Raw genomic sequence first — 14,894 nt, forward strand, 5'->3', positions numbered from 1 at the left:
TTATCCTTGGGGGGAACTTTGCAGCAAAGGGAGGTTTCCTAAGGTTAGCAAAGCATGATAGGTTGCCACTCTACCCGGGGTGCAGCACCAAAATAAAAACAACTGGACAACACTGACACCTACACTGCAGTAAAACCACAACCCATCCACTGAGACTGATGGGTGCTTCGGGTACATTGTACACCCCTGGCTCTTGAAACAAAGCAACTTGATGAAAAGGTGAAGAAATAGTAGAACATCCTGTACTTCCTTCCACAATGCCATGCAAGTCACTAATAATTGTCTCAAGATATTGGAAAATTTTGACACTGTTTAAGCTCCATAAAAATAATGAGAAGCAAAGATCAGTTAAACTTCCAGTAGGTCGATTGCAGATGGACATAAAGAGTATATAGCGCCTGAAAGCTAATGAGGTAGAGGCTGTTCTGATGTCCTTAGCTTCATTTCAAAGTAGGCAAAATGCACTCCAAAAAACTGAGTCTCTCTCAAAAATGAAGTCCATATAAGATGGAGGACGTCTCTCAAGAATGAAGTCCATATAAGATGGAGGACAACACATTTAATCAGAGGAAGAGACAAGTTCTTGCCATAAAACCATGGGTTATAAATACTCTTCTGATTTGCAGTCCTGCTCAGGAAACTTCCAAGCTGGGGAGCGCTACTGGGAGCTTGTAGCAAGAGCTGGAGCCAGGCTGTAGCTGGCACTAGAAAGCTGGGTGCCAAGCAAGCTAGGAGCTGGTGGACACTCGGAGCACAAGTTGGCCAGAGGACCTGGGCGCCAGGGAGCTAGGAGTTCAGAGTTGACAGATTAGATTAGATTAGATTAGATTATAAAGTTTTTGGCACATAGCCAAGCGCCGGAGCCGAGGGGCCATTCAGCGCATATATATCTTAAGAATAAAAAAACTCGCTATCACACAAACAAACATACACACAACCGATCTAACATACAAATCATTCATTCATAAAAACCAAACATGAAACCTAAAACAATTAAAAGATAATTACAATTCGTAAAAAAGACCAATATTTTTTAAAATGTCATTAATTTGCTCTGCCTGAGCACCTTCACCTAAAATATCGGCAAGTGTCTTATTTGCCAGCAAACAAGCTCTACGTTTGGTTTCAAAATGAGGGCACTCCACCAAAATATGCACCACAGTCAAATCCACATGACAGGTGGAACAGCGAGGAACCTGCCTATCCGCTCCACTCATCATTAGATACCCGTGAGTATATTTAGTGTGGCCAATACGTAATCTAGCTAAAACTATCTCAGACCTTCTATCCATCCGGCTATGAGGCAAAGGATGAACAGAAGGCCTAATCGACTTTAAGATTATTATCTAAAGTAGACCAGTGGGCCTGCCACTGGTCTCTACAATAAAATCGAATGGTATTTTTAAAATCGGAAACAGGGACGCCCATGTTGGAAATGTGCCTAAGCCTAGTTGCAACCTTAGCAGCAGCGTCGGCTCGCTCATTCCCAACAATTCCAACATGGGACGGAGCCCAACAAAACCTAACAGAAAAACCTCTTCTATTAATTAAAAGATAAAACCAATCTTGTACTTCTTGCATAAAGGGTTGCAAGAGACTAGGCTTTTTAAGAGAAGATAAAACACTTAGAGTCTGTTAAAAATGTATGGTAAAAAACCTTGTTAGTACAAGAACTATAAAAAATATATTTAAGAGCAGTCAAAACTGCCAGGCAGTTCAGCTGTAAAAACAGAGGAATTAGATGGAAGCTTCTTTTTAATAATATTATCACTAGTCACTACAGAGCAACCAACACCATCAGAACCCTTCGAACCATCAGTATATATATGTTGAGAATCACCATGTTCAAATGCATGGTCCAAAAAACTTGCCCTTAACTGATCACCAGAGCTGATACTCCTGCTGTCCCTAATTGGGCAGATTTCTAAGTGTGGCCTATTCCAAGGAGGAAATTTTGAGGGCGAAATTTCAGCTACTGCAGGGGGTAGTAATCCCACCTCCCTGGCAGAGCTTGCTAGTCGAACTTCAAGCGGCTTTGGCAGTCTAGGTCTATTTGGGGCTCTATCAGTTGGTTCTCTAACATACTTATAATTAGGGTTCAGCTTTGATGTAAGTACTCTTGATATGACTCTCAAGCCTTTAATTCCCCCTCCCGGACGGAAAAATAGTGGGGGAAAACCTGACTCAACATATAGGCTTTCTACTGGAGAAGTTCTATAGGCTCCCGTACAAATACGTAAAGCCATATTATGGACAACATCTAATTTCTGCAGTGTTTGTCTTGCATGCACAACCATAAATTTGACAACCATAATCAATTTTGCTTAGGCATAAAATCTGGTACATCCTCAAAAGGGTGATTCGATCTGCCCCCCAATTAAAATTAGAAACAACTTTAAGAATATTAAGACGAAGCTTCACGTTACATACAACTTCATTAACATGTTGAGCAAAAGTTAATTTCTTATCAAATGTAACACCTAGATACTTAATGCTATCTTCATAAGGTAAAATCGAATCATTTAAAAACAGCGTAGGGATCTCTTCCACTCTTCTTAATCGGCAAAATCGTATTGCTTTGGTTTTGGTTTTTTTCTGGTGAAAATTTGAAACCTTTAGCACTGGCCCATAATGTTGAAACATTAATAGCAGTCTGGATCTTTTGACAAGCTTCGACAGCTGTAGACTTGCTACAGATTATTGCATAATCATCAGCAAAAGGCCAGACCATGCACCCCGACAGGAACTTGTTTCTAGTAGGCCGTTGACTGCTACATTAAAGAGTGTTGGACTAAGGACGCTTCCCTGAGGTAACCCTTCTTCTTGAGGGTAAGCAGAGGAAATGTAAGAGCCCACTCTTACTTTCAGGTAACGTTCTGACAAAAAATCTTTCAGACAATAGAACAAATTACCCACAACACCCCACTCTACAAGTTGCAAAAGGATACCCCCTCGCTAGGTAGTGTCGTAGGCTTTTTCTAAGTCAAAGAACACTGCAACAGTCTGGTTTTGCACAGCAAAAGCATTCTGTATCTCCCGAGTAAGGAACATCAAAGGGTCAGAAGTACTTCTATTTTTCCTAAAGCCAAACTGCGATTAGATAAAAGATTCTTTGAATCCAAATACAACACAAGTCGAGCATTGACCATCCTCTCATAAATCTTGCTGACCCACAACTAGTTGGAGCAATTGGCCTATAATTCTTAGGAAGGAAGGAATCTTTAAAAGGTTTTAAAACAGGTACAATAATCGATATCTTCCAAGACTCTGGTGAAGTTCCTGAAAGCCAAAAACTGTTTAAAATGTCTAAAAGAAATTCTTTGTACTTGCTAGGCAGATTAAAAAATCATTGAGTACAGTATATCATCTTCCCCAGGAGATGTTGGGGAAGACAACGAGATTGCATGATCCAATTCTTTCATGGTGAAAGGAAGATTATATGACTAAATTTAAACTAACTGCAGGAACAACCGTGGTACCGTCCCTAATATTCCTGAATGCAGGAGAGTAATGTAGGGCACTAGATATACTGGAGAAATGTCTACCAGAGGTTTCTGCAACTTCTCCAGAATCAGATAGAGGGAGCCATCAATTTTCAATATAGGCAAGGGAGGTGGAGAAAATTTCCCTTGCAGCTTTCGGATTCTGTTCCAGACAAACGACATAGGGGAATCATATTTTAATTCACTTATATATCTGATGAACGATTCCCTCTTTGCCTGCTTAAATGTTTTCTTTTGCTTAGCAAGAGCTCTTTTATAGATAATTTTATTGACCAAGCAAGGAAATTTACGATATCTCTTGTAGCAAGTTCTAATTATCTTTCGGCTCAAGGCGCATGAATCGCTCCACCCAAGGTACTAGAGGACGCCGAGGCTTACCAGAAGTTTTGAGGGAATAGACAGCATGGCACACACAGCAATATACTGATTAAATACTCATAAGCAGATGTTGGGCTCAAAAAAATCTTTTATCTCTTGATCAACTTCAGTAGATTTTTTGAATAATCCCCAGTCAGCCTCCCCTACCTTCCATTTTGGTAAACATGGAGATGGAATATTTTTCATAAACTTTAAGTGAATGGGCCAATGATCACTGCCATGATCATTCTGGTCTACTACCCACTGATAATCTAACCTCAAAGACGAAGAGCAGATAGTGAGGTCAATGGCTGAATCAGTATTATGAAAAACATCATGTCTTGTAGGGGAACCATCATTCATTAAAGTGATGTCATTTAAGTCAAGCAGCTGTTCTATTATTAAACCCCACCGGTCGCAGTTTGGCTCTCCCAAGAGGGGTGCTTGGCATTAAAATCCCCCATCAGAAAATGAGGGTTTAGGAAGCTGGTCTATTAAACGCCTGTAGATCGGTTAATTCTAGCAGACTGGGATTACCCTGCACATCCTGCAATCTATTTTCCAATGATGGATCAAGGTAGAGAGAACAAATTGTGATCCATTTATAATTGAAAATTTGAACTGCACAAGCCTGCAACACAGTGTTCAATTGAACAACTCTGTGATTAACAGACTTACGGACTATGATGCCTGTGCCTCCCTGAGCACGTACACCTATCCGGGGTGGACCTATGAAATGAATAATTAAAACCCACGTTGGGAGTGTGCTCTCCCAACTTTGTCTCTTGTAGACACATTGCAGATAGATTATGTTCCTTAAACAGAACCCGAACTTGCTCTCTATTTGGTATAAAGCCACGGATGTCCATGCATGAGAGCCATTATTTAGAGGATGGGATCTTAAAATTTTCTACCAATTTAGGAATCTGTGTCCTGGTGAGAGAGATCTTATCAGTTTTACCAGAACTACTTGATCTAGATCTAGGTGTTATAGATCTTTTAGATGATGGGCCTTCACTTGCCCTTCCAGTTTTGCTTTTATTTTTCCTATGATGGCCGAGTGACCGAGAATGAGGTGAAGGGGGAGAAAGGGCCCTCTTCTGACAAATAAGGAGGGCCTCCATCTCCTCACCGTCATTTCCACGGTGCACTGTAATGACAGGATCAGGTGAGGGCTCAATGTCTGGCAATGTCCCTGACAGAGAGAAGTCGACAACATATTGAGATCTGGCTTGAACCCTTGAACCAACAGGGTCCCCTGGCTTGACCAGTCTCTCTACAACATGAGGAGCCCCGCCGAGAGGGGCCATGAGAAGCCCCACTAGGGGGCCACCCGAGGGGAGCCCCACCAGAGGGGGCGTGGGAAACCCCACCAAGGGGGGCATGGGGAGCCCTAATAGGGGGGCATGGGGAGCCCCAACAGGGGGGGCACAAGGAGCCCCACCAGAGGGGGCATGGGAAACCCCATTAGGGGATCCCCAGGCAGCACCACCTGAAGGGGCACCAGAAGTAGCAATATCCGGCTGTTGTGCCTTCAAGGCATCTGAATAAGTTTTCCTTCCCAACAGCTTCTTGGCCTGTCACACTGATGTGTTCAGCAATAGATTTAGTAATGCCTCCTGTCTTTTTTAAATTCACTGCATTTCTTATCTCGGGCTCGATGTTCACCCTTACAGTTCACACAAATTACCGGTTCAGAACATTCCTCGTGCTCAGGCTTGCCACACGATTCACAAAGTTTATTTCTGGTGCAAATATTTGAGGAGTGTCCAAAGCCAAAACATTTAAAGCACTGGAGCACTCTCGGTCTATAAGGACGAACTTTCATAATTTCATTGTCAAGAACAATTTCAGATGGCAAAAAAGGACTTACAAATGTTAAAATAATCATAGATGAGCGGGGCACCTTGAAAACCTTCCAAACCACGTCTGGACACATCTCCAAAATTTCCTCTTCGTCCATTTCATGTAAATCTTCATTGAAAGATGACACCCTTTGCATAACTAAAATTATAGTGAGGTTTTACCTCTTTTATCATACCTTCGGGATCAAGCTTTAAATTTATGAGCATTAATGATTGAACATTGGTCTTGGCATGAACTAAAAAACTATTACGCCCAAAGCGAGTTACTTCTGGGCTCCCAACATTGCCAATCTTCTGGCTCACCAACCTTTTCACCTTGAAGAGGTTGCCTCTCTCACCATGTGTTGTAATAATCAACCACTTAGCTGGGTCTGGTGATCTGGAGGTTCTAATTATTTTACTCGAATCTTTAGTTTCAGTTGGTGGTCTATATATCTCAAGATACCTAGGGACCTCTTCTGCCTCTACAAGTCCAACACTCATAGAATCTGACCTAAACTCTCTGTAGGCTCTGTGAGCTTCCGATTCATTGTTGAAAAATATCCAAAATTCAAAACAACTGTAATTTTTTCCAAGTCTATTCCGTAATTCTTTTACGTTCCCAAATTTACAAAATTCATTGAATAAGGTTTCATAATTCCAGTCTAAAGGGACTGGTTTTACATACAAAATGTTTGTAACAAGGAGCTCATTAGAAAAAGGCTCCAAAGTCACAATGGAAGAATTGCCAAAATTTTCCTTGTCCTTATCCTTGCCAAGTCGTCAACAGAAGGATTTAGTGTGTCCATAAGACGTAGAATTGATGATTCGTCCAGGTAGTCCCCACCCACCATGGAGCCACATTTAGAGGACAGTGTTATCCCATACAGGGCTGCCCTAGGGGTACCACCCAGATATACACCCCACCCTCAGTGCTTAAGGCGTCATGATGTCCGTCGAGATCAGACCCAGCACTAAGAGAAGGGTTTGACATCTAAACTTTCCCCTCGCTCGACCACGTTAGGTACTCGAGTTCTACGGGTGAGGGGGCATGCCAACCATCCTCACCCTCCATCAAATCCAATGAACAAGTCCAAATCATGTCCAAAACCAATCCAAGTCATCAACATAAAATCCGTGCCTTATAGAAGGAGGAAGCAGAAGGAAGAAAAGTTTTAGTAAAAGGAAAAGGGCTGACTCATTTAGTTGGATCAACAGCTGGGCACCAAGGCCCAGCAAGAAAGTAGTTCCCACCAGGCATCAGGGCCCAGCTGCTGAACCCTAAGCCCCCCATCCTCGGCAAGGCTTCAGCATCTGGGGGGCAGAGTTGACAGAAACTTGGAGCATGAGCTGGTGCCACAAAAGCTGGGTGTTAGGCGAGTTAAGAGATCGTGAGTTGTCAGGAGCTCCTGCACGACAAGGAAGTCCGTAACAACCTAAAATCACAATTTTTGAAAGTAAATTATATTTTTCCTTACTATACAAACCTGAGGTCCTTTACATGAGGAATTACTATTCAGCGCCGGCTGGACCGGTCGTAAGATTTACTAACAAGGTAGTTCAGCAGTAACTGCTTGTCCGATGGTTGGGAGTCCCACCCGGCTGGAGGTAAACATATCACTTTGCTTTAGGCCCAGGAACAGAGTGAGGGGTGACATGAGGTGGGACTATATGTAAAGGACCTCAGGTTTGTATAGTTAGGAAAAATACAATTTACTTTTAAAAATTGTGATTTGTTTCGACACATTATACAAACCATTGATCCTTTATAGTACAAGGAAGACTCACTTATTGGTGGGAGGAATCTGAGTCTTGTGAAGAGACTGGTGTTCACCCAACCTGGGTTCCCTCCCTGGTCGTAAGAGCAAAGGGGGGGGACCTAGCCTCTGTCCAACTGATCGGAGTGTGCACTGCAAGATCAGTGGTCAGACCTCTGGACCAATTCATAAGAGGGAGGCAAGCATACCTCTTATGAATAGCAAGCAAGAACTAAAGTCCTAAGTAAGAAGACAAATATAAAATATTGGGTTTGTTTCTTACTGGTGTCCGCTTCCCCCCTTGCTAGAGAAGGGACGGATAAATGCTTCTATCCCTAATGAAAGGGATAGAATGGAGCTCGGTTATGTAGCTTACCTGCATCGTTGTCCTGTCCAGCGTTGTGACGACCGCTACCTTCTGCCCACAGGGAGAGGGAAGAAGAGAGGAGGAAGAGGAGCCAGTCACACACTCATTCACGCGATATCACAAGGATGAGATGCTACCTTGTCCTGTAGAGGAGCTAGGTAAGCTACACAACTTGTTGAGCAGCCACCACGTGTCCAAGGAAGAAAGTGTCCAAGGACCTATGGGCAATATCCCGAAGGTACAAGGAGGTGGTGGTGGTCTGGTTGGATTACACCCCTGCCTTCAGACAAGTTCTTGCGGAATGCAAGGGTTGGACCATGCCCCTAACTTTGTGGGCTCTCGGACGAAAGGTACTGGTGTCGGCACTCCTGCCTGAGTCGTACGCTTTCCTGATTACCTCACAAAGCCAGAAAGAAACTGTGTTCTTGGACACTTCTTTCTTGGTCACCCTAGTGCTAACAAAGAGGCGTCGACACTCAGGCCTGAGGTGTCGAGTTTTCTTCAGATAGCGCCGTAGCACCCTCACAGGACAAAGCAGCATCACCTCCGTATCATTACCGGTGAAGTCCTCTAGGGAGGAGATTGTGAAGGACTCTAACCTGGCGTCAGGGGCCGAAGGGTTCAGAGTCTTCGCTACGAAATTGAGCGTAGCACATCCCCATCCCCTTGAGTGTTTAACATCGAAGGAAAAACCGTAAAGTTCTCCTACTCTCTTTGCCAATGCCAGGGCCAGCAGAAAGATCGTCTTAAGGGTTAGATCCCTGTCTGATGACTCCCGGAGAGACTCGTAGGGTCTACGAGCCAAACTCCTTAAGACAAGAGTCACATCCCACCCCAGGGGCCTGAGTTCCCTAGGTGGGCAAGACCTCTCGAAGCTCCTCATTAGAAGAGATATTTCCATGGAGGAGGAAATATCAACTCCTCGCAGCATAAGGACTAGGGCCAGGCCGGCTCTGTATCCTTTGACTGCGGAGACAGACGGGCTACTCTCGGCGAAGAAAGACGAGGAAATCCGCTAACTGCTGAAGATTGGCTCTGAGCGGAGAGAGACGCCGTCTACAACACCAACCACAGAGGACGGACCACTTTCCCTGGTATACTGCTGCAGAGGACTATCTGAGGTATCCAGCCATCTCTGTTGCTGCTCAGCGAGAAAAGCCTATCGCTCGCAAGAGATGGTGGATAACAGCCAGCCGTGAAGCCACAGGGAATAAACTGCCTGGTGGTACCGTTCTACATGCAGTGGACAGAGCTAGTTGTGCCATGGGGGAATCTCTCGCGGTGCCTCCGAGAGAAGAGCCAGCATGTCCGGACATCAAATGGCCTGAGGCCATTTGGGTGCCACCAGAATCATCCGAAGATTGCTGGTGACCAGCACCCTGCTGATCACCTTGCGAATCAGGCAGAATGGGGGAAAGGCGTAGACTATGAGGTTGTCCCACGGGTGTTGGAACACGGTCCTCTGCAGCTGCCCATGGGTCCCAGCACAACATAGAAGAAAAATGATATTGTCATGTTACAATAAAGTTTTATACACACTTACCTGACAGATATATACTTAGCTATAGACTCCGTAGTCTCCGACAGAATTTCAAATTTCGCGGCACACGCTACCGGTAGGTCAGGTGATCTACCGCCCTGCCCTGGGTGGCAGGACTAGGAACCATTCCCGTTTTCTAATCAGAATTCTTCTCTTCCACTGTCTCCTGCGGGGAGGCTGGGTGGGCCATTAATCGTATATATCTGTCAGGTAAGTATGTATAAAAACTTTATTGTAACATGACAATATCATTTTATACATTCAACTTCCCTGCCAGATATATACTTAGCTGATTAGCACCCATTGGTGGTGGGTAAGAGACAGCTAACTACTGAAATAGACAGGTAAACAACATATGTTGTAGGTATTAATAAACCTTGGTTCCTACCTTATTAGGCTGAAGACTTCGCGGCTACTGCCTTGGAGTCTGCTTAGCCTCAAGAGCCTCAGCAAGATATTGATCTATGGCTAAAGAGGTTCATTGTGGGTCTGACCAATGGAGGGGTCTTATCCACTTACTCGGCAGAGCCTAAAGGCCTTTGTCATTGGGTGCTATTCCACTAACATGACAATACACCTTGTTCAAGGAGCACAACACCGATCCCGATCACCTGATCCTAACATACATGTTAGTTCTAAGATTGCAAGGAGTTATCCCCGAACTCCTTACAAACAACCAAAAACTCGAAACATAATTACACTTTCATTAATACAAAATATACAAAAAAAAAATTTTGTACTCTCCGACTAGCCATACATACCCTTGATCCCCTACCAGCAATGACACTATGCGCCCGTGCGACATCCGTGAGCTTGCTAATAGAAAACCAAGCACATATCTGACAAGAGGGTTTATGTACGATAAAATCAAAATATTTTAAGGATCAGTCTTTGCTCCAAGACCCAGCAATGTATCTGCTGATACAAATGGACCTAGAGAGAAGCACTTCTCATAAGTCACTCTCACATCCTTCAGATAATGAGATGCAAACACTGAATTGCACCTCCAATACGTAGTCTCCCCAACCGCTTAAGGACGCGTCTGTGTGGATGGTGATCCCTGGTGGAGGGAACTGAAGGGGTACTGACACTGACAAATTCTTGACTTTCGCCCACGGCCGAAGTCGATTCTTTAGAATCAGAGGGACTGAGGATAGTCTGTCCCTGGATCTGACATTTGCCCGCGAGCGCCAGATTCTGGTAAGGTCTTTCAGTTTGGCTTTCATTAAGACGTTCGTCACTGATGCAAACTGGAGAGAACCCAGATCCTTTCCTGAGCTCTCCTTGACGCTAGTTTGTGACTTAGAAATTGCTTGACTGACTTCGCTATTCTTTCCTTTTGGCTGATGGGATCGACAGAGTGTGGGAGGATAGATTCCATGAATGCCCAGCCACTGAAAGTTTGACTCTGGAGTGAGTCTTGATTTGGTCCTGTTTATTTTGAAGCCTAGATATTCCAGGAACTGAATCACTTTCAGTGTAGCTCTGTTGCATTCCTCGACTGTTGGAGCCCAGATCAACCAATCGTCGAGATACGCTACTACCATAATCCCTTGTGTCCTGAGTTGTTGCACTACCACTTCCGCTAGCTTCGTGAACACTCTGGGTGCCACGTTGAGTCCGAAGGGAACTACCTTGAAGGAGAATGTCTGGTCTCCTATCTTGAAACCCAGATACGGACCGGAAGTGTCTTGCAATAGGGATATGATAGTAAGCGTCTGTAAGATCGATAGAGGTGGTGGTGACGGCCCCACGGGGAAGTTCTAAGGTCCGCACCTGTGAGATCGTGAGCATCTTGAACTTGTCGCAGCGGATGGCTAAGTTTAAGCGGGACAAGTCTAAGATTACCCTTCTTTTTTGTGAGCCTTTCTTTGGCACGCTGAACAAGCGACCTTGAAATTTTAATCTCTTGACTCTCGCTATAGCTCCTTTCTGAAGGAGGTCCTCTGCGTACTCTGTCAATTCTTTGGAAGGAAGTTGACGGAAAGGTCTGGCTGGAGGTGGGTTCGTCAACCAGCTCCAACCCAGACCTTTTGACACTATGCTCTGAGCCCATTCGCTGAAGTTCCACCGGTGTCGAAAGTGAAACAGCCTCCCTCCTACCTGAAGTTCTTCATTGGTTCTGGTAACCGCCTCGGCCTCCTCTGAAGTGCTTTCCCCTATTAAAGGGGCCTCCCGATCCTCTCCCACGAAAGGAACGCTTACCTCTGCCTCCCTTACGAGCGGTCATACTTCTGTGAAGCTTGACTCTCGAAGGCTTGATTGTAAGCTGGAGAGATGGCGTAAGAGGTGGAGGGCTGAGGCTGAGGGGATATCACATAAATTGGCTGTGATTGACCTTTAGAAGTGGAAGGTTGGGCTGCCTGCACTAATGGTACCGCTGGGAACTTGCTGAGGAAAGCGTGGTTGCTTTTTCTGGTAAGGATGGAAACGAAAACCTGTTCCTCTGTCCTTACCTTTAGGTGTTAGGTCTTGCCTCCTCTTTAGCCGTAAGGCCCCTAACGGTCCTTAAGGCTCTGGTTCAACCTCGTAGCCTCTGACTGGACTTCCTTTACCATAGCTCTGGGAAGAGATCTGCTCCCCAGATGTAGACGAGAGTAACCTATCGGCTCATGCCGAATGGTTGCCTCTTGTAGGACATGCTTCCTACAATTCGTTCTAGCAGTGGCAAACTCAAACATATCTGACTGTACCGTTTGAGTCAGGGCTTTGGTCATGAGCTTAAAAATCGGTTCTGATCCATAGGCCATGGTTGCTACCTCGGACATAGCCATAGAGTTAATTGATCTGGCTAGTCGCGATTTCGCGTCAAATTCAGCCTGAATAAGGCTATCTGGAAGCCTGGGTAGCTTTTCACCAAACTGCTCCATAGCACAGTCCGGTTTGAGTTGCCAGCTGAGAAGGTGTTCGGCAAGTCTTCCCACAATTCTCCAACTGAGGGGAGTAACGGAGAAGTGGGATCTGCTTCCTTCAACTGAGGTATGGGTTCTCCCTTCTGGGCCGCTGGGATGGTCGACCTCGCGATCTTGGTCAGGAACGGGAGCGGGGTACTTTCATCCATTGTGAAAATGGTAAAGAGACTCTTAAAAGGTTGTATCTGGTATTAGAACAATCCATGTCCTCTAAACACCTGAGCCATTCTCTTTGAGCCTGGTCTCGTGAATAGAGGACTGTCTCCTTTGGTACCCTATCGTCCCGAACCATGGCTGAAGGTGTGAGCCTTGCGTAGCCTATGAACGGAGGCTGGAGGTCCTTCCGTGTAGAACTCGAAGTCCTCCTATTCTTCGAGTCCCAAATTCCGTATAGAGATGAGACCGTCCTGGAAGGGGGCGTATGACGCTACTCTCCATGGGTTGTTCATAGAGAACGGAGGTAGCGAGTCATAGGGAGGAAGCTGAGTTCCACTTGTATTGGAAAGTGGAGGAGAGGCTAGAGGAGCTTCTCTTAGCCCGGCTATAATGGAGTCTTGGGAAGTAATCCTATCCGACAAACGAGAGATCATTTGTTCCATGCTACTCTTTAGGACCCAACCAGGTCGCCCACCTGTTGCAACAGGCCAGCATTGGAGTCCAAAGCCGGAGCTGCTGCGGAGGTGGAAGGGTGGCTCTGAATTGGAACCAAGGGTAGCGGAACTGGTGACTCTGCCGGAGTGCGAGATCTCTCTCTGGAGGATTTACTCCTCGAGGACTTAGAGCTGGAGCTAGAAGCTTTAGACCTGTCTGCTCCGGGATTCCCAGCCGGAGACTTACGGGAGGAGGATGAAGCTGAGGTCGTCTTCTTAGACGACGATGACGTCTTAGTCAAGGTCATCACTGCTTTACTCTTGACCTTAGGTCTAACCGAAGCGTCAGGAGGAGAATATAATTCATCACCCGTAAAGCCTTGGAAGGATGGAGAGGTTGCAGGAGTAGAAGAAACAGTTACGCCCAAGGGAGACCCTTGGGTGTCCACCGTACCTACCTCGACCAACAGGTCGTCTACACCTACCATAGGTTCAACATTAATATCTAGAGTCGCGACGTCTGTGGAGATATCCTGGTCTTGATCAGTTAATGAGGCAGCCAGCTGTTGTTGGATGAAGGCGATAGTCGGGGCCGCCTCTACTGGGTCGACGTATCCTGTCGCCTTGCCTCCGGGGAAGATTAATACCGCCAACCGTTTCTCCAGGATGTAGGGCATACCCTTGGCGGCGTTCTTCCCAAAACCGCCGACCCAGGCCCGCAGGGTAGCCAGTGCGGTATCCCTCACTGCCGGCGCCTGGAAAGAGAGGGCGTAGATTAGATTTAAGAATCTCTTAAAACTAAAACTTAAAGTATAACTTAAACTAGATGCCTTAAGTTAAAATGAATGATGAAAACTTAAGCACTAAAAAAGAAGCGGAGCAGCTACTGGAGATGGAATACTTACCCCGTCCAAAAGCTGGCTCACCAAGTCGTAACATATGGTACACGTCTCATGGTACCAGACCTGGATGTCCCCGTGCAAAGTCGCGCATGGAGCATGGGACCGGCAAACTTCGTGTCCACATGGGTCCTGAAGTGTGGCGGCGCATCCCGGATGCTCACAGTTGGTGGCCTGTAAGTGGGAAGACACATGAGTATCTTAAAGAGTAACACTTACAGACTAAAGGACAGAACAACTCCGTTGCATGCCGGAGCTCGGAAAAAATTTGGGCATAACCCCTCCCTGCATCGCCTGAATAGGCTATAATCCCGGAGAGATCCGGTAAGACATGTAAGGGAGGGGGGATGGTTTAAGGTACTTAAGATAAACTTATAGTTAATCTAAAACACTTAAACCTAAAACACAAACGAACCGGACCAAGTCCAGTGCGTAGCGGAGTGTAGTACTCAGCAATACGGTAAGGTTAGCAGTGACCCCCTGTATGTTCCGGTCCACTCTACTGGGTGGGCTAACATCTTTCCACTGGATACCAGGACTCCGGTCAGGAAAGGAGCCCTAGTAAGGTGGGAAAGGGCGAGAAGACATACAGGCTCGAACTAGCACGGAGCGACCAGGTAGCAACGGAGGGGGGGAAAGGCCAGTACCCCCCACTACGTACCACCCGGCCGGACCGAGAAGCCGGAGGGGCGTAGTCCAGTCTGGGTCTGTCCCGACTCCCTAGCCCCTCCGCCTGGGGGGAGAGAGGGGAGGCAAGGTCTGCGGGTTAGAACTGAGCGGAGCATGGGGCAGACCGACCCACCCCCGCCCGACTCTATGGAAGAGCGGGAGGGGGGGTGGGGAAGGGTGACTGGGCAGGCGTCTGCTGTCTCGTGATCACGTAGTGACCACGAGGCGGTAAGACCAACATAGACAACTAAGCCTAGGACAACCAACTGATCAAGAGAGATGCTATCGGGAAGCAACTGAAACTGAAAAAAAGCGGTAGCATATAGGCCCACTGGGCCGAAACCAACTGATCAGAGAGATGCTATAGGGAAGCAACCGAACTGATGAGCGGTAGAATAGGCTCAATGAGCCAGGGCCTAGGCTAAGCCAGACGCCTAACCTAACTATAACAATACA

This window comes from Macrobrachium nipponense, chromosome 41 (assembly GCF_015104395.2).
Source record: "Macrobrachium nipponense isolate FS-2020 chromosome 41, ASM1510439v2, whole genome shotgun sequence".
Taxonomy (NCBI): domain Eukaryota; kingdom Metazoa; phylum Arthropoda; class Malacostraca; order Decapoda; family Palaemonidae; genus Macrobrachium; species Macrobrachium nipponense.